We start from the raw sequence: 25,398 nt of genomic DNA, 5'->3' as shown, positions 1-25,398 counted from the left end.
TTTCAAAAGATTTGAAGGAGAGGATGTGATTGAATCTAGGAACATGAATGAATCAGGGATTTGTTCCTACATTTCTCTATTTTTAAAGGCTTTTTGAATAAGCAAATAATAATTTTATGATAAAAATATCTTACACATTATATATCTACTATTTTTAAACCACACAGTCAGAGAACCTTTTTATATATAGCCACTAGCAGAGTCTATAAGTAGTGGATTTTATGAAGAAGAAAAATGATAAATAGCATGTCATTTGATGCTTCATAATTTTTGGTTTGTAACTTTCTGAGTCACTGATTTCTCAAAGAGTTTTCATTCTTTCCGCACATTAGTTAGGTGATTGAGGAAGGTGTCATGCTACTGAGACACGGGAAAAGATGATGTGGAGGAATTAAATTCTGCTTTTCTTTTGGCTGAGTATACAAAACACACAGCATGATTTAGTAGTCCTTCCCCTGTGTGTATTAACCCCTGTCTGCTGTGGGCAGTGTTGAGAAGACATTGTCACCGTCATTCAAACGAGATACATACTTTGTTTAAAATAAATTATGTACCGATTTAATAAAATCAATGCTAAGAATTGGTGAAATGGTAAGGACCAAGAAACCTGAGAAAAGAGTGGCTGGTTCATTGTGATTAAGTTGTATGTTGAGATAGGAGGTAGGAAGAAATGTTACTGGAGGAACATTATGAATATAAGATGTCAGTTCAAGAGAGCTTCATCACCGTTCAGTGAGGGCACGTGCAGAGGTTGCTTAAGTGGTAGAAGGAGTGGCCGGTAGCACATGTCAAGGAGGATTAGAATCCCAGGATTGTCCTGTGATGTATATCTTCAAAAATTATAGGTGTATGTAGTTTAAGCTGTACTTATTGCCAGTTTTTATATTTACTTGCTTGCTGACTTTTTTTTTAAGGGAAAAAAGAACAAAAACTTAACATTTGAAATGATTTAAGCCAGTGAACTAGTATGTAATTATGGTAAAATAGATAAAATCTATATTTTACCTCTTAATTGATAGAGAGCTATCTTTATCATATAAAACAACGATAAAGCTAACTCTGGTTTGGTTTGTATCCATTTTCCAGTCCAATATACAAACCTTATTCTTATTCAACAAGAAGTCTATGGCTCATTTCTAGTAATTTATTTACATTCAAAGGTTCAGTAGAAATTGAAGTACAGTAAAACTCTGGCTTTCCAATAGCAACAGAAAAAACAATCTGGAAATAAATTTAACCAAAAAAGTGAGCAAACACTATATGAAGAAATCTGAAAAGCTACTGTAGAACAGAAATAACTTGCATAGATAGAGACAATGTTCTTGAACAAGAAGACATATGTCATAAAGTTGTCCATTATCCTAAGTTCACCTATAAAAATTGTGTGATCCTATGTAAAATATCAATCCAAGTATATTTGGAAACAGATAAGCTGAAACTAAAATTCATATGATAAAATAAACAATCTAATAGAGCCATGAAAATCTTAATGAGAAAAGTCATGAGGGGGAGACTAGACCTTCCAGTTATTAAAACGTCTTATAAAGCTTCAATATTTAAAACCATATAATATTGGCATGCATGCATGTACATACATACACACAAACATGCACAAACATAAATAGAATAGTTTTAAAAGTCCAGAAATTACAAAAGCATAGGAGAATTTAGTATGTAAAGATGACATAGCAAATAAGTAGAGAAGACATTAATTAGTTAATAAAAAACATTGAAAAAGTAAGATAATCATGTGGAAGAAAATAATTTGGATCCATAAACTATCCACAATATATAGCAAGATAAAAAATTATCCAATAAAACATGGGTGAAGGAAATGTACAAAAATCTCAAAGAAAAGCAAATACTTTTAAATAAACAAAAGGTGGTCAATCTCACTCATAATCTGGGAAATATAAATCAGTATCATCTAGAGATTTTGGTTTTCATGTGTATGATTGACAAAGATCCAAAAGGTGATAATACACTGCATTGATGAAGGTGCGAAGAAACTGAATCTCTCCACTTCGATGGAAGGCAATTTGGCAAAGGCAAAAGCAAAGCAAAGCAAAGAAAAGAAAGCATACAAACATAAAAAACTTTTGAAAATGAAATTACACTTATAGGACTGTACATATACATGTGCAAAACCAAACCTACATGTAATGCCATAATAGGAGCTTTGTGTGTGTCTGTGTATGTAAAAGCAAAAGACAGAAAATAACCTAAATAGATCCACATCAACAGAAAACGGTTGAAAGATAGAACAACCATACAACCATACAACCATACAATACCTCTACATAATATTTATGTAGAGGTAAAAGAGAATATGGAAGCTCTTCATATATAAATATAAAACATTTGTCAATATATTTTAACACAAACAAAAAACAAGACATAAAACAGTTTGTAAAGTATGCTACCATTTATGTTTTTAAAAGGAGGGGATGGGATATACACATTTGCATAGAATATTTTTGTATGTATACACAGGAAACTGACAATGTTGTTTATCTCCAGGGAAGAAAACTTGGTGGCTAGGATACAGGGGTGATAGAAACTTCTCACACCTTTTGTATCTTTTAAATTAGAATACTTTGAGTGTATTAATATTCAAAGAATAAATTGAAATACAGCAAACTTTAAGCATCTTAGTTTGTAACTAACAGTGGTATCCCATAAGCATGATTAGTTTCAGACACCTATTTTCTAATTAAAGGGAGAGTGGCTCAGTGGCACGTTGAAGCCAGCTCCCTTTAAACAAGCAGGCTTGAAATCTAAATACAAATCAGAGAGGCAGGGTAAAAAAAAAGCACCCAATAAGAGCCTAACATTCTACACATGTAAAAATGTCAAAATGGACAACCTGAATGTACTTTCTGATATAGTTTGTAAAATATTTACCCCAAGGAAATTAGCAAACACTACAAATCAGGGTTTAATTAGAGTTGGGGAGGAGGAGAGCCAGTGGTTAGACATTCCGCAGCACAGCACTGGCTCAAATATTCTAACTCTTACCATGATTTTCTTTGAGACTTTCAAATTACTTGACATTTTTTCCCTAAAACATGGGTTGACATTAAATGACAGTGAAGTTGATGAGAGGTGCACGATAAAGGAGGATAAGCATAATGCAAGTGGAGTGCTATTAAAAATATATCCTCATCTTGATGCACAATCAGTGGCACCTATTGAAAGGAAGGAGAACATGGAGATGCCACTCACTGTTATCTTCCCAGTTTAAAAGTACAGAGAATTTTCTGTCTCATTTTTAGACAATTACATAAAAGCTGGATAAATAGAATTAAGCAGATTTGCAAGCTTATTTTGTTTCCTTGTATCATTTAGTGCATCTCATTTAATATTTGCTTGTTTTATTAATAATTGAAAACAACTTTGCAACACACAGGAATGCAGAATAACTTTTGACCCTATGGGAATTAATGTCTAGTGACAGTGGTCCAGAAATGATACAAGTTATGATAATAAAAACCCTGGTCAGCTATTTTGCACTTTAACTATGTTCTGTAGATTGTTTCCTTATAGGTGTACCCCCCTTCACATGGAAGTTGCACAACAAGTTCATCTAGGTATAATAGCTTTATAAGTAGCAAACTTCTTATATATACATGTATGGCCATAATATAAATTTAACCTTTTTTTAATAAATATGATGAAAGAAAAAACAGAATGCTATATGCATCTTCAAAGGAAAATGACTTTGAATGCGTAAAAAAAATGTAATTTTTAACATCATTCTGCATTAAGCTTTTATAAGCCCCAGTTAGGCTCCCTCTTATAGAGGTTTTTCTCTAAAGTGAGTATGTGTTCAAGATTTTTTTTTCAGGAGTGTTTGTATTTTCCCTCCTTCAAAAACAGCTCCTGCTTATGTAAATACACTCTCCTTGACATTACCTGTGTCAGTATTGCCCAAAGGGAAGTCTATTTCAAATATACAAACTCTCCATATTTGGGAAATAAAAATTAAATCAGATATTTTTGTCTATTTGTTATTAAAATTCTAGCTTAAGTTTGCCCAAGGACAGAGCTAACACAGGCACACCTACTTGTATCACTGTAATGCACATATTTACTTTATTTGAAAGTGTTGTATTGACCATTTTGAGACACCTCTGGCTTCAACATTTCTCTGGCTATCAGGTTAATGAATATATTTTGGTGGCATTAAAAATCAAAAGCCAATGACCTTTAAATCACCTCTAGCTATAAAAATTGCAAAAGCAAAAAATAAAATCAACATATGAAAATCAGAATATTTTTATTCAATAAATTCAGATTGAGCATTTAATCTGTTTGGTACTGTTGACATCACCAAAAAAAAAAAAAAAAAAAAAAAAGCTCCAACATGAATCTATCTCCATTTAGAAACTTCAGAAACAATGCAGCTCATTTCTCAGCTGTATGAACTTGAGCAAGTCATATTAGCTTCCCTAAATCTCAGTTTCCTCATCTCAAAGTGGTGTTAGTTGGATATAATAAGCAATATGTGTTGGGTGCCACAATTAGTGATCCAATGAATGCTATAGGAATTAGAAAGGGGACAAATTAAATTCTTTGGAATAGAAACCAATCCTTATTCATACTGGTAATCTAAACACCTAGTATAGTTCCTGGTATAAAGTGAGCACTCAGTCAATGTCTGTTGCAGAATTAGAGGCTCAGTAGTTTATTGTTAGCTAATATAGAAGGAAAACCTTATGAATAAAATAGAACTTTAACAACATCTTGAAGAATGGGCAGGATTTGTATTGATAAGGAGAATAGGAAAAGATATCGTAAGTGGAAAAAATAGCAGAAGCTAAACTCTGGAGAGGAAATGGGAAGAGTGTTTTAAGAGGACAATGAATAAGGTTTCCAGACCAGAACTAAGAGCACATAAAGCCAAAAGTAAAATCTAAATGCTACCAGGAAAGGTGAAAAGAGATTTATGAAGAGCCTTAAAAACCAAGTGGAGGAGTGTGGACTTTATTAGGTAAGTAAATGAGCAGTGGAGGAAAGACATGATGAAAAATGCTGTATCAGGGAGTTAACCTGGCAGTGAAGGAGGGGGATAGATTCCAAGGAAGGAAGTTTGAGCTGTAGCCCCACAAGGGGAGGTCAATATGCAGCAAAGCAGCTGGTGTAGAGGTGAAGGGCAGTGGAAACAAGGGAGGAACAGATTTGGGAGAGATGCTAAAGTAAGAATCCAGAGCATTTAGTGACTTTTAATATGAAGAATGAAGATGAGGGGTCAGGAGAATGGGATAAACTTGGTGCTAATAATGGATTGTCACAAGAATAAACAGCATGTTTCAGATGGGCCTTGTGGCATTCTTCTGAGAATAATTGCATTGTTTGTTACAATGAACTGTCCAATATATATCGGGCACAATTAAGTATGCATTGAATCCTTACTCTTTGTCCAGTCTGTGCTAGGTGCTATGGGAAATAGAGAGGAAGTAAGTCAATAACATAGATACCCTCAAGATACTGATTAAGATGAATATTAAGAATTAAGAGCAATGTGTATTGAGCACATAGAATGTCCCAGGTACATTAAACAGACTGTCTTATTTAATCCTCACAACAAATTTATGAGGCCAGTAGTACAATTTGTGTCCAATTTACTTACACAGAAACTTTGGTGTTATGGTGGTTAATTAACTGACCCAGTGTAACAAGGCCAGTGAATAGATTCCGGAATAAAATCCCACCAGTCTGATCCCAAAGCCTGCAGTTTCACCACTAGACCATACATGACTTACATATATGGAAGTCATTAATGGATGACATAAGACTAAATGTTTTTGAGGAACAACACCTGTGGTATCATGAATTTTGTTTTAGAGCAGGAAGAAGAGCGATAGGGCTTACAAGAGAAGTTGTATAAGCAACTACACAGAAAGGAATGATATAATGTGCCCAGGACACTGGAGAGGTCAGCTTGACTATTGCATGAGAGTGAGTGATGAAGGGGAAAGCATTGAAGGTGTAATCTGGGCCTGATGATGGCTACAGGGCTGAATGCCTGAAACAGAGTTGTGACTCAATACATACTGCAATCAATCAGTTAATAAATATTTATTGATCACCAATCATTTTCCAGTAGTGGCAAGCCCTGGAATTCAGGATGAATGAACCCTCCTCTCCCATTTACCAGGTGTCAGCTTAGTCCTCATACCAGTACAGACCTAGAATGCAGTCTATCCAGGCAAGCACCTCATTTTTTTAAAAATTTTTATTGGAGTATAGTCGATTTACAATGTTGTGTTAGTTTCAGTTGTACAGCAAAGTGAATCAATTATACATATATCCACTCTTTTTTAGATTCTTTTCCCATAGAGGCCACTACAGAGTATTGAGTAGAGTTCCCTGAAGCACCTTATTCCAGAGCAATTCAAACTGCTCTTTTCTCAGGAGGGCACCGACTCAAAACATATCTGTGATCTTCTTCATCACACTGAGTTTCATCATGTTCCATCTTATTACGCTGGCACAAAACCCCTAGAGGCTCTGTGTGACATGAGGAGAGTAATATTTTTAGTATACGTGATAGACTGGAGAGGAAAAAGAACAGAGTTTAGAAAGATAAGTACCTAGCACTCTATCTGATGCATACCTGTTATACAATAAATATTTGTTGAAAGAAGAAAGAAACTTTAAAGAAGGTATTCCAATAATTCAAGTTTGAGGCAGAAAGGACTCATGTTAATAGAAAAGGGGAATTATAATTGATCAAAAGACATGTCACAGGAAAATATCAACATAATAGGTTGGATATGTGGAGAAGGAGAGAAAAAAGTCATGGCCTACACCAAGTTTTTGAAGCTGTGCATTTGACAGAGGTGACGTAACTGATAGAAATTCCAAGAATTAGAAGCTTTGTTACGGTAGGAATTATTTCTCTGGTTCTCTGCTGTACTCCAGAAACTAGCAGCATACTAAACAAAGAGTAGGCAGGCAATAAATAATTAGAGCATTGAATAACTAATGTGTTCATTTTAAGAAGAAAACCAAACTCTCATATCCTGAAGCTATGGGTCTCAGCTCAGAGCAGTGACATTTACCACTAGGAATCCATGTCTTAATGAACAATTTTTATGGAAGGGATTTTGTAATACCTTTTAATAAGTTAGAGCAGGAAACACACACATACTAGCACAAATGCCTAGTGGTATTCTTGATTTAAGGTTCGGGCTAGAATCATGTCTACAATGGAAGACCTGGGATAGGTATTGGCTGGATTCCTGAAACCACATCCAGGTTGGATTTATTTACCAGGAAGGTCAATGGACCCCTCACCTGCATGGGCCTTATTATCAATTTTTTTTTTAATTTCTTAAATTTTTATGTTTCAGACCCCACAAAACCTGGACCCACCTCTGAACCACTAGCCATACATTAGCTCCAGCTGGAACAAAAAAAAATATTTGAATTTTCCTGTTGCCATTTCATCATGCCAGATAACTGAAGTTTGTATCCTAGACTTCGGGTTGAGTTAGAACTGAATTCCAGTTATGAAGTTTACAAGCTCCATGGCTTTGGTCCACTATTTTCACTTTCCTCATCTACAAATGGAAATAATAATAACTACACTTCAAGATTATTAAAAGCTTAAATGTGCATAAGAGTTCAATAAATTGAAGTTGTATTATTATCACTAATTAGTCCAGTGATTCTGGTACTCATTTTTCCCTTTTTATATTTAAAATGTTATATATAACTGATATTTTGTTATAAATATTCAGAAGCCCATTAAATAAGGTTATCATAACTTTTCCTTTACTTTTCAAGTTATCATGCTAGAATTCCTGGAGATGCTGATTTGCAAGAGTTACATACCAAATTCAGAACCTACCTTTTCTTTTTAAAAATTTCTACAATCTCAGCATCCATTGAGTGTAAGTCTAAAACTGAGTACTAAAGTTTTATGAATAACTATTTTTCCTGAAGAGATTACCCTCTCACCGAATTATTCTAAGGAATTTTTTCTGGCTGAACAAAAAACCAAATTCGGAAAATAATTTAGTGGTCATCCTTATTATCTGGAAACCCCCAAAAAGCAATGAAAATCAATAAATAAAAGCATAATTTGTATTGTAACAATCACCAAGTAAAGTGTGATTAGAATTTTATTATTTTCATAATTATCTTTTAAAGAAAAGTGAACTCATATTATTTTGAGGGGAAAGGGGCTCTTACATACTTTTGCCCTTAAATATGTTATACTGAATTTGTTTCCCACCTTACCTACTCATTATATCACTTCAGAATTGGAAGAAATGGATTAGGCAAAATTTCCCCAATTTTTAAAGTCTGAGAAGTCCTTTTTCTGGTAGTTGTATGTATGCTTAAATATCCTTTCATTTTAAAAATTACAAAATACCAAAAGCAACTCTGAATTCCATAATGCTTTCAGATGAATTTTATCTGAATAATCTTAATAACAGCTACATACATTGGAAGCATAGCAATACAAATGTGTATAGAATATTTTAGTACAGAGGTTAGTGTACATTCTTCTGGGAAATAACTCCATTTCCAATCCCTCCTCCCACCCTAATTTCATCCTCGGAGTCTAAGGAACACCAGCTGGGAATTATTGTTTCAGGAATTTCAGAGTCAGTAGGCAGAATATTACCACTCATTCTACGAGTCTTGACTCCTTCCTAGCATAAGAGAAAATCATCATGTGAATTCAGAAAAGAGGGGGTACACATAGGGCCACTTTCAGATTATGCGCGTTTCATGCAAAACCTCACCACGAAAATCTGAAGAGAATCTCCTTTTACAGACTATGGTAAACCAAAGTTCTACTTCTGGTCCTGATGTCCATTAAAATGTGGGTGTCACCTAACGACAATGGGCTTCATTTACCTTATCTGCCCATTAGAACTGTATTAGAAGATAATACTTTTTATCTGCAGCTTGCTTTACCATCATCAAAGCACTTTCACATACATTATCTCAATTGATCTACACAGCAACTTTGAGTTAAGACAAATAATACAATTCCCATTTTTCAGATAAGGGAACTGAGACTTAGAGACTAAATACTTTATCCAAATTAGACTTAATTAGTGTTTGAGGCAGATGCTTAGCAAAGTCTTTTAATTCTTGACTTAGTGAGTTTCTGACTATACCCCACTGGCCCCACTACTGTAAATCTAAGATTCTAAGAATCATGTCCCATCTTGGAGACACTTTACATGGTTTATGCCTGAGAATCTTCAGTGTCTGGTAAGAGCAGAAAAGCACAGCTATTCTTTAAAGTTTTTTCAAAGGTTACAGAAATAAACGCAAGTTATTTTTTAAAAGTCTTTATTAATTCAGATACTGGCTGGAAATTGTGATTTTTTAATTTTGATGACAAAAGCATACATTTAAGAAGCTTTCCTTTTCCTCTCACCCTTCTTTCTTTATCCCACTGATTGTGGGCTTGCTGGTTCTATGCTTTTTGGCATTTCTGAATGAATCTCAGTGATTTGAGATGGCTGCTACTGAACTGTTGTTTAGTACTTTAGTCCACGTCTGCTCTAAGTGTGTACAATGTAGAAAGGGTTCTTTTCTGAGGACTGAGACTCCAAGCTTCAAGAAAATTTGAAGGGTTTTGTTTTCCAAGACCTGTCAGGTTTCTTTGAAAGAAGTGAAAGGAATCAACACAGGAAGATGTGAGAGTGGTTTTAAAATATTTTGAATATCTCTTTTGTTTTCCAGTCTTTTTCAGATTACAGTTCTGTTGTTAACCATTCCATAATTGAAAGCCTCTATCTTTGGAATTTTGCTCTGGAATGATATGACCCTTCTTTATTGTGTGTATGTTGAGTGTGTGTGTGAGTTCCTTTCTTTTTCTTTTCTCTTTCTTTCTTTCAGCTTTTTCTCTTTCTTTCTTTCAGCTTTTTCTCTGAATGGTAAAGGTTTATCAGAGACCAAAAACTTCTTATCTTTTCAAAGAATTGAATTTATAGTAAAAATGGTTTGATCTAAAAATAAAGATGAAGGGGATATAGAAATAAAAGTAACATTGGAAGAATAACGAGAGAAGAAACAGACAGGAGACCAAAAATTGTACAGTAGACCATCTTTAAGTGATTTACTTGGGGTTATGTGATTTTAAAAGCAACATATAAATGCATAGCAGAATTTTGGCAGATGAAATTGTGTTGTGTTTACTTTCAGGCACTCAATGATGATAAACAGTTATTTAGTACAAGTAGTATGCCCAATGGTGCAGAGAACACTGAATTAGATACGGTTCCTGCAAAGCGGGTTTGAAATCTAAATACAAATTAGAAAGGCAGGGTATAAAACACCCTGAAAAAGTCTAACATTCTACCCATGTAAAAATGTCATCGTGGGTATTCTAAGTGTACTTTCAGACATAATTTGTAAAATTTCTTAACTGCACATATGAATATTATAAATAGAGTCATATTTACCCAAATTTGATATGTGCACAGATGTAAAAATGTGGATCTCAGACATGCAATTTAAGGGTGGTACATTTAGCTGCTAAATACAGGTATCCACCTGAAAATTGCTATCTTTTCTGCTCATCTCCTTTACATGTTAAAGTCCTTCCAATTCCTTTTGAAATTACAAGTTTGACTAAACATACAAACATTTTTTGTTTCTGAATAATGTGTGTCAAATATATATTTGAATGAAATTTCCTGTAAATAATTTTTAAATTTTGTATATCCTCTCTGTAGTTGCTGTTTGCTCACATTATGAAAACATTTTACTTTTTTTTTAATTGACAAAATGAAAAATTGAAGAGCCGTGGAGAAAAACGAAATTCTTCATGTGAACAATTGTTTCACATTGATGTCTTGAAACAAGAAAGATTTCTGTTATTTATTTACCAGAGATAAGTACAGGTAATTTCATTGTGCATCTATTTTCTCTAAGGAGGGAGGAAGTGTGGTCAGCTAAAACAAAGCATTGAAATGGGGAATCATCAGCCTTAACTTCTATTCTCATCTTTATCTTCAGAATTTTCTCTGACTCTTAGAAACTCACTCGATTACCGTGATCCCAGTTTTTTCAGTTCTTCCTTTGTTTCTTGTGCTTGTTGCTTTGTTTTTATAATGGACACAATCAAACTTATAGATAAAATTATTTGAGTTCTTTCATTAGAATATTTTAATTGGTGTGGTCTATAAACACAATATACTGATAAAACGGGAGCCAATACAATCATACACCATTCAGGAATATAATCATTCACCATTATAGCCAAACGTTTAGTGAGAGCCTACTGTATGCCAGCCACTGAGCTAGGCACTGCATAAATATATTTGGTCCTTAAATCAAAATATACTTATGAAACTGTCATTCTGTGAAAACATAAACTTCCCAGCAGGCTAATACTGTATGAATTAAGGATAATTATCCATAAAAAGATTGCTGTGCATTTTAAATACAAAGAACTCCTTTATTTTCGAAAAATACTTGTTAAACACAAAAAATATCAAATCTCTTGAACTGTTTTTATTCTGTTTTCAAATTACTGTTTTTAAATTTGTGGAGTATCTCCATTGAATACATATATCTGTGCCTTAATACATATATTAATTGGAACTCACAGTAACACTATTTCTTTTTTTTTTTTGGCCTTCATGTATTTTCTTTTTTTTTTTTTTAACATCTTTATTGGAGTGTAATTGCTTTACAATGGTTTGTTAGTTTCTGCTGTATAACAAAGTGAATCAGCTGTACGTACACATATATCCCCATATCCCCTCCCTCTTTCGTCTCCCTCCCACACTCCCCATCCCACCCTTCTAGGTGGTCACAAAGCACAGAGCTGATCTCCCTGTGCTATGCAGCTGCTTCCCACTACCTATCTATTCTACATTTGGTAGTGTATATATGTCAGTGCTACTCTCTCACTTCGTCCCAGCTTACCCTTCCCCCTCCCCATATCATCAAGTCCATTCTCTACGTCTGCATCTTTATTCCTGTCCTGCCCCTAGGTTCTTCAGAACCATTTTTTTTTTTTTTTTTTAGATTCCATATATGTTTTTCTCTTTCTGAGTTACTTCACTCTGTATGACAGTCTCTAGGTCCATCCATCTCACTACAAATAGTTCAGTTTCGTTTCTTTTTATGGATAATATTCCATTGTATATATGTGCCATATCTTCTTTATCCATTCATCTGTCAATGGACACTTAGGTTGCTTCCATGTCCTGGCTATTGTAAATAGTGCTGCAATGAACATTGTGGTACATGACTCTTTTTGAATTATGGTTTTCTCAGGGTATATACCCAGTAGTGGGATTGCTGGGGCATATGGTAGTTCTATTTTTAGTTTTTTAAGGAACCTCCATACTGTTCTCCATAGTGACTGTATCAATTTACATCCCCACCAACAGTGCAAGAGGGTTCCCTTTTCTCCACACCCTCTTCAGCATTTACTGTTTGTAGATTTTTTTGATGATGGTCATTCTGACCAGTGTGTGGTGATACCTCATTGTGGTTTTGATTTGCATTTCTCTAATGATTAGTGATGTTGAGCATCCTTTCATGTGTTTGTTGGCAATCTGTATATCTTCTTTGGAGAAATGTCTATTTAGGTCTTCTGCCCATTTTTGGATTGGGTTGTTTGTTTTTCTGATACTGAGCTGCATGAGTTGCTTGTATGTTTTGGAGATTAATCCTTTGTCAGTTGCTTCATTTGCAAATATTTTCTCCCATTCTGAGGGTTGTCTTTTGGTCTTGTTTATGGTTTCCTTTGCTGTGCAAAAGCTTTTAAGTTTCATTAGGTCCCATTTGTTTATTTTTGTTTTTATTTCCATTATTCTAGGAGGTGGGTCAAAAAAGATCTTGCTGTGATTTATGTCAAAGAGTGTTCTTCCTATGTTTTCCTCTAAGAGTTTTATAGTGTCCAGTGTTACATTTAGGTCTCGAATCCATTTTGAGTTTATTTTTATGTATGGTGTTAGGGAGTGTTCTAATTTCATTCTTTTCCATGTAGCTGTCCAGTTTTCCCAGCACCACTTATTGAAGAGGCTGTCTTTTCTCCACTGTATATGCTTGCCTCCTTCTCCTTTATCAAAGATAAGGTGACCATATGTGTGTCGGTTTATCTCTGGGTTTTCTGTCCTGTTCCATTGATCTATATTTCTGTTTTTGTACCAGTAACATATTGTCTTGATTACTGTAGCTTCGTAGTATTGTCTGAAGTCAGGGAGTCTGAGTCTTCAGCTCTGGTTTTCTTTCTCAAGATTGCTTTGGCTATTCAGGGTCTTTCGTGTTTCCATACAAATTGTGAAATTTTTTGTTCTAGCTCTGTGAAAGATGCCATTGGTAGTTTGATAGGGATTGCACTGAATCTGTAGATTGCTTTGGGTAGTATAATCGTTTTCACAATGTTGATTCTTCCAATCCAAGAACATGGTATATCTCTCCATCTGTTTGTATCATCATTAATTTCTTTCATCAGTGTCTTGTAGTTTTCTGCATACAGGTCTTTTGTCTCCTTAGGTAGGTTTATTCCTAGGTATTTTATCCTTTTTGTTGCAGTGGTAAATGGGAGTGTTTCCTTAATTTCTCTTTCAGATGTTTCATCATTAGTGTATAGGAATGCAAGAGACTTCTGTGCATTAATTTTGTATCCTGCTACTTTACCAAATTCATTGATTAGCTGTAGTAGTTTTCTGATAGCATCTTTAGGATTCTCTATGCATAGTATCATGTCATATGCAAACAGTGACACTTTTACTGCTTCTTTTCTGATTTGGATTCCTTTTATTTCTTTTTCTTCTCTGATTGCTGTGGCTAAAACTTCCAAAACTTTGTTGAATAATAGTGGTGAGAGTGGACAAACTTATCTTGCTCCTGGTCTTAGAGGAAATGCTTTCAGTTTTTCCTCCATTGAGAATGATGTTTGCTGTGGGTTTGTCGTATATAGCCTTTATTATGTTGAGGTAGGTTCCCTCTATGGCCACTTTCTGGATAGTTTTTATCATAAATGGGTGTTGAATTTTGTCAAAAGCTTTTTCTGCATCTATTGAGATGATCATATGGTTTTTATCCTTCAATTTGTTAATATGGTGTATCACATTGATTGATTTGCATATATTAAAGAATCCTTGCATTCTTGGGATAAACCCTGCTTGATCATGGTGTATGATCCTTTTAATGTGCTGCTGGATTCTGTTTGCTAGTATTTTGTTGAGGATTTTTACATCTATGTTCATCAGTGATATTGGCCTGTAGTTTTCTTTTTTTGTGACTTCTTTGTCTGGTTTTGGTAGCAGGGTGTTGGTAGCCTCGTAGCATGAGTTTGAGAGTGTTCCTCCCTCTGCTATACTTTGGAAGAGTTTGAGAAGGATAGTTGTTAGCTCTTCTCTAAATGTTTGATGGAATTCACCTGTGAAGCCATCTGGTCCTGGGCTTTTGTTTTTTGGAAGATTTTTTTTTTTTTAATTTATTAATTTATTTATTTATTTTGGCTGTGTTGGGTCTTCATTTCTGTGCGAGGGCCTTCTCTAGTTGCGGCGAGCGGGGGCCACTCTTCATCGCGGTGCACGGGCCTCTCACTGTCGCAGCCTCTCTCGTTGTGGAGCACAGGCTCCAGACGCGCAGGCTCAGCAGCTGTGGCTCACGGGCCCAGTTGCTCCGCGGCATGTGGGATCCTCCCAGACCAGGGCTCGAACCCGTGTCCCCTGCATTGGCAGGCAGACTCTCAACCACTGCACCACCAGGGAAGCCCCTTTTGGAAGATTTTTAATCACAGTTTCAACTTCAGTGCTTGTGATTGGTCTGTTCATATTTTCTATTTCTTACTCGTTCAGTCTTGGAAGGTTATACTTTTCTAAGAATTTGTCCGTTTTTTCCAGGTTGTCCATTTTATTTGTATAGAGTTGCTTGTAGTAGTCTCTCACGATCCTTTGTATTTCTGCAGTGTCAGTTGTTACTTCTCCTTTTTCATTTCTCATTCCGTTGATCTGAGTCTTCTCCCTTTTTTTCTTGATGAGTCTGGCTAATGGTTTATCAATTTTGTTTATCTTCTCAAAGAGCCAGCTTTTCGTTTTATTGATCTTTGCTATCATTTCCTTCATGTTTTTTTCATTTATTTCTGATCTGATCTTTATGATTTCTTTGCTTCTGCTAACTTTGGGGTTTTTTTGTTCTTCTTTTTCTAATTGCTTTAGGTGTAAGGTTAGGTTGTTTATTTGAGATTTTTCTTGTTTCTTGAGGTAGGATTGTATTGCTATAAACCTCCCTCTTAGAACTGCTTTTGCTGCATGCATCCCATAGGTTTGGGGTCTTCGAGTAATACTATTTCTAATTAAAATTATTTTATCCCTATGAAGAATGAACCTACTATTCATTCTATCCTCAAGTTTTTTATGCCAGTTTTATGCCAGTTCTGTCTTGGTTACAGTGAAAGATTTTTTAAAAATACATAAAATGTCTTTTTCAAATTGTTGGTTTTGTATTCATGCTGTTTCTTTTTTCATTTGTCATTGAAAATGTTTTTTAGGATTGGATATTTAACAAGAAGTTCTGTGACTTATGCTAGATTTTATTTATATTTTGCTCTTCACATCTATATTGGATATGAATCTAACTAAGCTATCATAAAAAAGAAATTCTGAAACACAGAGGCTCAAACAAGATAAAAGTTTACTCTTTCACATAAGGGTTTAGATGATGGGACCATTGGTATATAGCAGCTGCACAGTGTCAGGGACTCAGGTTCCCTCCATTTAATTGCTCTGCCATCCTCAACTGTGGCTTCCATCTCCTGACCTAATGTGGCTGCTCCAGCTCCAGCCATCATCTCTGCCTTCAACCAGCAGGAATAGAGAAAAGGGTAGAGGAATGCATGCTTCTTTCTTTTGAGGTCATAATCTGAAATTTTTGTACATAACTTCTGAAATGATTCATAGTATTTGTTCAGGTACAACCATACCAGAAGACATAATGAAGTAGTGAGATGCTTGCACCTATGCATAGAATCACTGTGACTATAACAGACACAAATGCAGCTTCATACCAGGATCCTGGTTTATGTTGAGGCAGCATTATTTTGGGTGATTTTCTAAAATGATAAACATACCACTCTTAGTAAAATTTGCAATAAAACCACATAAAAGCTTCCCTCAATTTATGTAGCTTTTGCATTTTTGAAAGAAACAGTGTGTTAAAACAGTGCAAAATAAACCTAAAAACTTTGTGTTGGTTGTGAAATAGAATTAGGTTCTAGGCTTGGATAATTATAAGCCAGTTTTTCACCTACAGAAATGTCTAGCAGAATGTTTGAGATTCATGGGATATGGATCAATTCTTGTTGTGTGGGACTTTCCTATACTTTATGGTACATTTACCATCCCTGGCCCTGACCATGCAATTCCCTCCTCTAGTTACTGTAACAACCAAAACAGCTCCACAAATTTCCAAAATGTCCCCTAGGGACAGTACAACTTATATAGATAGCTCTAGAGCTACAAGGTATGTTGACACCTGGTCTAACTTCCAACATAACACAGATAACAATTTTAACATATAGTTTGCAATGGTGTAATGAAGGATCATCAGATTTCTAACCATTAATATCTATATCATTGCCACCCATCACCCAGTGCTGCACATGCAAGGCTTCTTTTAGGACAACATGCCACTTACCAGTACCAGATCTTGTACTTGTTATGAATTTAAGCTGCTATATAAAGGAACCCTAAATTGGCCAGATGTTTATTTCCTTCTTATGTATAAGTTTTCCTAGGCATTCCAGGACTGATATGTACAGATTGATAATTTGGGGACCTTGGATACATCTTTCTTTTTGCTCTGCCATTCTCAAATACATTTTCATTTCATGCATCTAACATGGCTGCTCTAGCTCTAGCTACTATACCTGTATTCCAAGAGTGAAAAGGGAAAAGATTTTTTTTAAAGGCATAATCTTTCCCCTTAAAGGAAAATCGCAAAAGCTACACAGACAACTTCTGCTTGCATCTCTTTCTCCAGAATTTAATATTTTTATTTTTGAGATTCTAAACCTACAGATTGTTGGTAACTCCAAACATCTGTTAGATATTGTTCTACCAGACAAGTGGCATAGTGAATTGAACCCCAAACTAGAAATTCTAATTCTGGCTGTGCTGCTAACGAGCTGCTAGATCCCAGTCAGGTCATTTAACTTCTATGATTCTGTTTCTCCATCTGCAAAATGAGAAAAGGAGAACTTAATAGGTTATTTCAAATTTCCAAAATCCAGATTATACTATAAAGTCGATCTTACGACTAAACTCAATCCTTAAGTCTTTTTTTCCTGACAATTACCCAGTCTATTCAGTCTATTCGTTGTAAGTGATTGATTTATCGCTTATCACTAGATAAGTGTCTAGACACTGAATTAGACATTGGAGATTTAATGGTGAACAAGATAGGCACAATTTCTTCCCTTATATAGATAAATAGACAGAAAATAATTGTAGTTTATAGCAAGTGCTATGAAAGAAATGTATACATGTCTAAACAAGAGCCTAACAGAGGTGACCAAGTTTAGATAGGGTGATCACAAAAGCCCAAACAGAGACCTTTAGGGGAGAATGAGCTGGCTATGCAAATCGTGGGGATGGGGAGAACATTCCAGACAGAGGGAACAACCTGTGCAAAGGCTGTACAACGGGGAGGGGGTGGGATGGGGTGGGTGGAATGACCAGGGTGGCTGCAGAATAGTGAGGGATGAGGGAGAAGGAAAGTGACCCAAGAAGAGAGTGTAAAAATAAACAGGGACAGGATCATACAGATACTAATAGGCCCTGATAATGAATTTGGATGTATACCAGTTTATTTTCAGGGACAGGTTAAGACATTGAAGTGGGGGACCTCCCTGGTGGTGCAGTGGTTAAGAATCCTCCTGCCAATACAGGGGACACAGGTTCGAGCCCTGGTCCAGGAAGATCCCACATGCTGCAGAGCAACTAAGCCTGTGCGCCACAACTACTGAGCCTGTGCTCTAGAGCCCACGAACCAAACTACTGAGCCCACGTGACACAGCTACTGAAGCCCACGTGCCTAGAGCCCGTGCTCTGCAACAAGAGAAGCCACCACAATGAGTAGCCCGTGCACCGCAATGAAGAGTAGCCCCTGCTCACTGCAAATAGAGAAAGCCCGCGTGCAGCAACGAAGACCCAACGCAGCCAAAAATAAATACATTTTTAAAAAGACATTGAATGGGTTCAAACGGGAATTATGTGAATTAATTTTCAGTTTAGTGTCATATCTGCTTTTGGCGAAAGGAAATAAAAGAGAAAGGAGAAAAAATAATCCAGGGAGAAATGATAGCAATTAAGACAGAGAGGTGTCAATAAGAGAGAGAGAGAGAAAAATCTTCTACAAAGTTCAGTTTAAAAGGTTTAATTATACGTCATATTGCAGAACCAAGAACCAATCACATTTTTAGATCCTACCATATGTCCCGTATGGCAGACACATGATTGTCCCTGCCCACTGGGAACTGATAATTTATTAGGGGAACAATTAACAAATAAAAAATCATATCAGTAATCTCATAGAACCTCCCCTGACACCTTATAAAAAGTCATTTTTTTGTGTTAACAGGGAAAATATGTAGAAATATGAAAATATTTTTATGTTATATCATTGCTGGTGCTTATTGTATTTATAGCCTGATTTTCCTGTGGCAGTAACCAGAACGTGAGCAACGTTCAAATAGGTGTTTCATTCTTTTCCACATACATACTTTTTCTTTAGGAAAAATTTAGGCCAGGTCTTAGACATGGGGTAGATACCAGATTGTAGCAGTTGGTGGGAAGGTTAAAAGAACACTCAATTTAGACATTACCAGCATATCCAAGCTCTCATGCACAACTGCCTACAAAGATCCTGAACTCTGGCCTCTTCACAGATCCACTTTTTTTTAAAATTTAACTGTAGTTGATTTACAATATTGTATTAGTTTCAGATGTTCAGCTTCAGACCCTTTCCATTATAGGTTATTATAAGATATTGAATATAGTTCCCTGTGCTTTACAGTAAATACTTTTGTTTATTTTATTTATATGGTGTATATCTGTTAATCCCATACTCCTAATTTATCCCTCCCCCTCCCCTTTCCCCTATGGTAACCATAAGTTTGTTTTCTTATGTCTGTGAGTCTGTTTTCGTTTTTGTAAATAAGTTGATTTGTATTATTTTTTTAGATTCCACGTATAAGTGATATTATATAATATTTGTCTTCCTCTGTTTGACTTATTTCACTTAGTATGATAATCTCTAGGTCCATCCATGTTGCTGTAAATGGCAATATTTCATTATTTTCTATGGCTGAGTAATATTCCATTGTATGTATATACCACATCTTCTTTATTCATTCATCTGTCAGTGGACACTTAAGTTGCTTCCATGTCTTGGCTTTTGTAAATTGTGCTGCTATGAACACTGGGATGCATGAATCTTTTTGAATTGAGTTCTTGTCTTTTCCAGATATATGCCCAGATATATGTTCTTGTCTTTTCCAGATATTTTGAGTGGGATTGCTGGATCATATGGTAACTCTATTTTTAATTTTTTAAGGAACCTCCATACTGTTTTCCATAGTGGCTGCACCAATTTACACTCCCACCAACAGTGTAGAAGGGTTCCCTTTTCTCCACACTCTCTTTAGCATATATTATTTGTAGACATTTTGATGATGGCCATTCTGACCAGTGTGAGGTGATATCTCATTGTAGTTTTGATTTGCATTTCTCTAATAATTAGCAACATTGAGCATCTTTCCACGTGCCTGTTGGCCATCTGTATGCCTTCTTTGGAGAAATGTCTATTTAGGTCTTCTGCCCATTTTGTGATTGGGTTGTTTGTATTTTTGACACTGAGTTGTATGAGCTGTCCGTATATTTTGGAAATTAAGCCCTTGTCAGTCACATAGTTTGCAGATACTTTCTCCCAGTTTATAAGTTGCCTTTTCATTTTGTTTATGGTTTCCTTTGCTGTGCAAAAGCTTGTAAGTTTGATTAGGTCCAATTTGTTTATTTTTGCTTTTATTTATTTTGCCTTGAGAGACTGATCTAAGAAAATATTACTAGGATTTATGTCCGAGAATGTTTTGCTTATGTTCTCCTCTAAGGAGTTTTATGGTGTTGTACTATATTTAAGCCTTTAAGCCATTCTGAGTTTATTTTTGTGTATGGTGTGAGGGAGTGTTCTAACTTCATTGATTTACATGAGACTTTCCAGCTTTCCCAACACCACTTGCCTAAGAGACTGTCTTTTCTCCACTATATATTCTTGCCTCCTTTGTCGAAGATTAATTAACTGAAGGGTGTGGGTTTATTTCTGGGCTCTCTATTCTGTTCCACTGACCCACTTGTCTGTTTTTGTGTCAATACCACACGTTTTGATTACTGTAGCTTTGAAGTACTATCTAAAGTCTGGAAGGATTATGCCTCCAGCTTTGTTCTTTTTCCTCAGGATTGCTTTAGCAATTCTAGGTATCCTGTGGTTCCATATCAATTTTAGGATTATTTGATCTAGCTCTTCACACATCCACTTTTGTGAACACTTCTGCCTAAATAATAGAGAAACTCATAGATGGCCAACATAGGCTATTTGCTTTCTAGAAATTATAAGAAACTGATTTAACTTCAAATAAGAAAGTTAGACCAAATATAGCAAATGCTCTTATTTAAAATAACCAGTGCACTGTATTAGGAATATCTTTTCAAAGAAATATCTTGGAATAAACTGAGAGTAACTTGCCTCAAACTTAAAAGTCCTAGATGAAGGACTACACTTTTGCTACTTAAATTATACTTTGAGGCAAATCTTCAAAAAATATTGACATTGGAGAACTTCTTGTGATAGCCTCATGGCATAGGGTTTGCACTCGATAACGTGAGTTCAAAAACTACCTGACTTTCACATTCGTAACAATAACCCCTGTTCTTATGGATGGTAATGTGGATGGCTGTCTGAGTTTGTCAAGCACAACTGGGATAAGAAAAATTAAAAGAAGTCATTCTCTTTTTTTTTTTTTTCTTCAGTTTAAATTTTATTTTACAAAAAGAGAAATAAAGAAAACTGATAGGCAATTATACTGACTTACAATTGTTCTGTTTGCTTTCTTAAAAAAGTGACATGAAACACAAGTTAAAATAAATACGTCATAGAAACAGCCAGTTGCCCAGTCTCTGGGGCAAGAGCACCTGCCCTGCTGAGAGAGGAGGGAAGCCCATGATCACACCAGCAGCTGGAACACCCAGCTACAGATGTTCCTCAAAGAAGTCATATGGGCCATTCCCATTCCCATAGTGCCTTTTGCAAGAGTAGGGAATGGTAGTTCTGATATCCTGGACACAATTTAAACTGAGTAATAACACTTTGCCTACTTAAATGCCCCCTGTAGTTTCAATTAGCTGGGCATGCTTCTGAACATTCTTTTGCTGTTAGGTGAGGCATGTTACAGCCGGCATGCATTGCTTCCGTGGTGAATAAAAGGGTGTTCTCGTGAGTAAAAGAGTGTTCTCATCTAGAACCAACTTTTCAAACCCATGCAAGAGTAAGGGTATAATTTAAACATTTATAATGTACAGTGTGGTGACCATAGTTACTAACACTGTATTGAATAATTGAAAGTTGCTAAGAGAGTAAATCCTGAAAGTACCCAAGAAAAAAACTCTGAAACTTTATATGGGGACAGATGTTAACTAGACTTGTTGTGGTGATCATTTTGCAAGTATACAAATATCAAGTCATTATGTTATACACCTGAAATTAATATAATGTTGCATGTCAATTATACAGCAATAAAAAAATAAAATAAAATAAACAGGCCCTAATTTGCAATACATTTTCTGAATAGTAGGGTCAATAACACTTGTATAACATTTCTAATCCTAAGAAAGGCATAAAATCCAAGAATATAGTGGTCTACTCTTTTGATTATCAATTCAATAAATAGAGTCATGACATTATTGCTGTTGGATGCCTAGTTAATAACCACACAGTAACACTCCAACACTCAAAAGAAATATAAAGGATATTCATAATTCAGCAATGGATTATTCAAATTTTACAGTAGATATGTCAGCAAATAATACTGGTTAAAGAAATCATATTCCCCTAATTCAACATTTCTTCCATTGTTTCACAGAAAACTGGTGTCCTTGAAGATCTTAGCAGATGTCCTTCAACAACAGTTTATGTTATCTAACAAGTTTGGGATATACTGGGTTGAATAAAGTTAAAAACGTTTTATTTTGTTTTCACAATGCCTTAATAATATGCTAATTCTTATTTTGACCTCCAAGAAAAGGATACAGTATGTGGAACTATATTTTCCCAATTCATGTGACTATAGAACCCTGGAACATGTGTTACTATACATGGTATGTAGTTACACTGATTATCCTCTCTGCTTGCCTTAAGGGTCTCGTTCTCTCACTTCCCTCAAGTCATTTGCTCAAATGGCAACGTCTCCGTGGTGCCTACTCTCACTAACTTGTTTAAAATGCCAACCTCTACCCTTACCCATTTGGCAATCCTGGTTCGCCTTATCTTGCTTTACCTTTTATCCATTGCATTTATCATCTACATAATTATGTAATTTATTATGTTTATATTCTGACTCCTTCCATTAGAAAGAGAGCTTCAGGAAGGCAGGAACTTTTACTTTTATTTTACTTTGCTGCATCTCCAGTTGTTAGAACGGGGCCTAGCTTATATTAGGTTCTCAGTAAATATTTGTTGAATGAAGAAAAAAAAGGGAATGTTTTTCATATGTTTTTAAAAGTCAAGATGTGTCTTGTAAATGATATGTTTCCTTTTCTCCTGTTAATGATGTATGTTATGGTCAGTTATGTCTTAGAATCTAGGAAATATTATCAGGTGACACTTGCATTCTTTTGGAACTCACTGCTGCCAGAATTGATTTAGTATGTGTTAAGAAAAAAAGAGTTTAATGTCATTTATGACTTTTCTTTCTCTAATTTTTAGCACTCCCCTTCCTCCACCTGAAATTAATTTCTTGCCAAGTTGCCAAGCCCTGCCAACTCCATTTCAATAATAACTTCCTCATTAATGTACTTGCCTCCCTTCCCACTAGGAAGGGCACATGGTAGGGGGGACGGCTGGCAATAATGAGGGGAGGAGGCCAGAACCTTATCAGAGGTGGCCTTCGATACAATTAGACTTTCTGTGGGAAGCAGTAGTGAGCCACTGTATTGGTTTAAGCAAGATAAGAATTTTAAGAAAGTTATCTCTGACAGTGATGTATCAAATAGCCCAGACATCAGTGTGATTCTCATTTCTAATTCTGCACTAACTCTTAATTTCCCTTCTTGTGATGCTCTTTCCATCGATTTCTCATCTACTCTCTCTTTGGTCACCTACTCACATCTCAGACCTACTAGTTCTCCAAGAGTCTGCATATGCAGCAAAGACACAGGCTCAATGATATCCCTGTCCCATCTCCTCTGAGATCTTTTTGGCCTCCATGCATAGACTGACCAGAAGAAAAGGGTCAAAGGGAGGAAGGGGAGAAAGAGAAAAGCTTGACATATATTTCTTATTATGATCTCCAAATATTCTGATATAATGTAAGTTAGTCCCATTTTACAAATGAGGGAACTTCAGTTCAAAAAGATTAAGTATTTGGGAATTCCCTGGCAGTCCAGTGGTTAGAACTTGGCACTTTCACTGCCAGGAGCCCAGGTTCAGTCCCTGGTTGGAGAAATAAGATCCTGCAAGCCATGCAGCACGGCCAAAAAAAAAAAAAAAAAAAAAGCGGGAGAGAGAAAAGATTAAGTATTTTACTGAATTTCACGTAGGAAGTGAGGTTCAAGCCTAAAGCTTCCCAAAAGGATAAGAGAATAAAACTGGCTGACTTTCAATGAACCCATTCTAGAGACTGAGGTGTATGTTTTACATGAATTATCGCATTTAAATTCCAACAGCCTTATGAGAAGCTGCATTTCTTATCCCCATTTTACAGATCAGGAGACTAAAGTTAGAAAGATTAAGTAATTTGTCTAAGTTCACACTTCTCGGAAATGGTGATTCTAGGAGTAGAGCCCATTTTATCTAACTGACGCGAGAGGTCCCAACCCCCATATTATCAATTAACTCCAATGTTTTCCACTATGCCATCTTACTTCGTGTGGCATGGACAAGGGCATATTTCTGGCCCAGCCCTGACCATCACTACATGCTGGTCTGTAGGCCTTGGTATAAGTGAGCCCTCTACCCTCCGCTGTCAACATGCTGGCAGCAGCCATTTATCCTGCCAGTGTTTTGTGGAGAGAAGGAACCGCTCTGGACAGATCAGTGCCCTGAAAATAGAAGGTCCTTTTTACCATGTCTTTTCCTATTTCATTTTAACGATTTATATCCCCTCCACCACCACTTCTACCACCTTCCCCTACAACTGTGGTGAAGGGACAAAACTCTAAAGGTTAAGATACAAAATTACAGTTAAATTGCAACTATCTAAGCAAAAAAATCCCATATAAATTTTAAATGTTCACCTTTATTTTTCTGCTCAGGACTGTGTGTTGCATGGGGGCTTGGCAGCATTTCATTTGGAAACCCAGGGACTGGCTTCTCCCTTTTTTCTTTCATATTCATTTGCAGTTGGTTTTCTATAGTTGAGGTTTGGGGAAGAGGCATCTAAATTAGATAGCTGTTAATTTGTATCAAAGGAGTTATTACTCAGAATACTCTATGATACAAAGATTGGCACAAATAAAGGCTTAGAAAAATTTAATTCCCATAGATGTGATGATATGACACAATAATAAAGAAAAATCAGAAGCATCACAAATGTATTTACACTATGCTCAGATGTGAAAGAAATGGGGTTACTTTATTTAAGAATCTGGCTTCCTTCACAATCCCACACCCACCAGGTAGTTTAGAAAACATATTTTAGTTAAATTTAAATTGTTGGTTCAATCTTATTTGGTAATTCAGTCCATCTCTTTATGTAACCCAGTTTCTGCCTAGATGAGTCAGGAAAATGCTTGTCAAGAGTTCTGCCCTCTCCACCTGGATATACACACGATGAATAAGGCGTATGTAATCTTATAGGAGGTAGACTCCTCAAGTATATGACGTATCTTCTAAGCTCTCCTGGTTTGGTCTATTCACAGAGCTGGTGACATCCTACAGTGACTTGTCCCTACCCTGGGCAATCTGATGCCCTCATTGCTAGAAACTGCCTTTGGTGATAATCATTCATGTTTACTTAACTCTGACAATGTTCTGGGGCACCATTTACACTTACTGATTGGGCCCTCATCTCCACTTTTGATGACAAAATGTATTCCCTGGCATGTGACTGTGACCTCAATGGGAATTTAGTCTACAGTGGCTGGCTTCATTCCGCTTAGGCAACCTCCTTCGGCAAAGTTGCTA

The sequence above is a fragment of the Balaenoptera borealis genome, assembly GCF_965194805.1.
Source record: "Balaenoptera borealis genome assembly, chromosome: 1".
In the NCBI taxonomy this organism is placed as follows: Eukaryota; Metazoa; Chordata; class Mammalia; order Artiodactyla; family Balaenopteridae; genus Balaenoptera; species Balaenoptera borealis.
This window is presented reverse-complemented; position numbering follows the sequence as displayed.